The sequence below is a fragment of the Taurulus bubalis genome, assembly GCF_910589615.1.
Source record: "Taurulus bubalis genome assembly, chromosome: 13".
Lineage (NCBI taxonomy): Eukaryota > Metazoa > Chordata > Actinopteri > Perciformes > Cottidae > Taurulus > Taurulus bubalis.
Window position 1 is genome coordinate 8002434 of NC_136601.1, and position 2710 is coordinate 8005143.

Genomic DNA, 2710 nt, shown 5'->3' on the forward strand with positions numbered 1-2710 from the left:
AATATGTGACGAAGTCCAATAAACATAATATCATGACAGAGCAGATTTAAAAGGTGACAATGTGTTTGTGCATACAGTAAATATATCATATTTACATATATCGACATCACATTTGAGCTAAAGCTCACACTGTTGAGAAACAAGTGAATTCTTACAAAAAAACAACAACACTTTGACTGCTCAACGTCAGGACACAAAGGTGTATTTCCTCATGAATAATTTGTTTTATTTTACATTTATTTTCCTGAATAGTTTGGTCTCTTTTTTTAAAGGATATTTTGTGTGTGCAAACGATGTTCAATCATCCAAACTTCAAACAAATACCTCCAAACATGCACTATACGAGTAGAGAGATTCAATAATTAAGAGTCAAGTTTTTTCGGCAACAGGCCACAGAGACTAATTTAACCTTGAGTCATGATTCTCTAACTGCACTTTGGACATGTTTATCACGATTTGTGTCTTGAACTGAAAGGAACTATTGACAAAAACAGGAGAGAGAAATGTCTGAAAATAATTGTGCTTAAATGTTCTGTCTTGTTATTTTGTCAACGACTGGAATTAATTTGCCAATAATTTATTTGGTAAATACATCAGTGTGTGTCATCGATTACATTACAGCTGGTAAGATATTCTTCTGAACTGAAGAGATTGTTCAGCTGTTAGCAGAGGAACAATACAATGTGCTATATACCTATAATTAGGATGTCGCAGGAATAACAATAACCTTTAACAGCCTATAATTATTTAAAGGCAAAAAAACCCCCTGAAAGGCATGAAGTGGTTGTTTGCCCTGCAGATTTGAGATCTATGTTTTCATTCAGTTGAACCTAAATTGTCAAACATTGTGATTCAGTTTGACTGTTTGATAGTGTACCTGTGTGTGTGTGTGTGTGTTTTACTTCAAGACAGCATTATAATGCAGAGGTGTTGGAAGTACATTATACATATTAGATATCTACTGTAGTCAAAATGGATTTCCAGACCGATGTAAGCGATTATACATTAAAATAAAAATATATTATCATAATAATATTCTTATAAATATATTTATGTCTACAAATCTATTTGTTGAAAAACTGTATTGCTTCATAAAGTAAATGAGAATTCCAGATAATCTTTAATTTAAAAACTGTTTCAGAGACTATGTGAGAGATAAAGAGGGATCTCGATCATTTATTTAAGTAGTATCAATTTGTAAAAATGTCAAATAAAATCAGTGAGGACAGAAATGAATACAGACGAGAATAGAAAGTAACATTAATAGATGCTAAGAAATATATAACCTAAAATAAGAATATCATAAAAAATATATATATAAATTATACAGCATTTGCAGACAAAACTTTACGGTAAAGTAATAGTGGCGCTGATTTAGCAGCATATTATATATTGATAGGCCATATTGTTGGATTGATTTACTTATGCATGAACGTGCATGTATACATGTTGTGTGTGGTCGAGATGGAGCTTTTCATGATATAGCCTATACTGTTTGTTAGCTCATCGTATGTAAATTATATAAGCTGATCATAATGGGTTTTGTGTAAATATTCAAAGTTACAACAGCAGTCAAAAAAGTAGTGGAGTCAAAAGTAAGGCACTATATTTACTTATTACTATAGAAGTATTGAACGTATAGCAGCAAATGGAAACTTTCAAGTGAAGTACTTCAAAACTGTAGGAAGAGCAGTACTTTAAAACTGTTGGAATAGCAGTACTTTACAACTGTAAGAGCAGTACTTTAACACTGTTAGAGCAGTACTTTACAACTGTAGGAAGAGCAGTACTTTACAACTGTAAGAGCAGTACTTTAACACTGTAAGAGCAGTACTTTACAACTGTAAAAGCAGTACTTTAAAACTGTTGGAATAGCAGTACTTTAAAACTGTAGGAAGAGCAGTACTTTAAAACTGTTGGAATAGCAGTACTTTAACACTGTAGGAATAGCAGTACTTTACAACTGTAAGAGCAGTACTTTAACACTGTTAGAGTAGTACTTTACTACTGTAGGAAGAGCAGTACTTTACAACTGTAAGAGCAGTACTTTAACACTGTAGGAAGAGCAGTACTTTAAAACTGTAGGACGAGCAGTACTTTACAACTTTAGGAAGAGCAGTACTTTAAAACTGTTGGAATAGCAGTACTTTAAAACTGTTGGAATAGCAGTACTTTAACACTGTAGGAAGAGCAGTACTTTACAACTGTAAGAGCAGTACTTTAACACTGTAGGAAGAGCAGTACTTTAGAAAAGAGTTACTTTAAAACAATCTGAGGCATTTTATTTTGCTGCGCATGATTTTATACTCACATTCTGACCTCTGTTGCCACGGCAACAGCCACGCGTCACACACAGGACGCAACCACGCCGCCGGTGAAATGGGTTTCCGGTTCTGAACGTTTTCCCGTGAGGGCGAAAGAGCTTCGCGGCGATACTGACAATATTTGTAAAGTTGAGAGTGGCCTCCGGTTTGTTATTCGGTCCCCGTGTCCTCTCGCTTAAACCGGGAAGGGAACTCGGGAGCCGTGTGTGTGTCTGAGTGGATCAAGCCGAGCAGAGCGGCGGTGTTACGTTAGTAGAGTCAAAATGGCGTCTGTTGCTGGCCCACTGCTCTCAACGCTCGTTTAATCCATCTGTGATTAGCCCGACAACTACATTCAGCCAACCCGTGACTTTATTTCTTTATTTCTGGTGGTTTCGGGCTCGTTT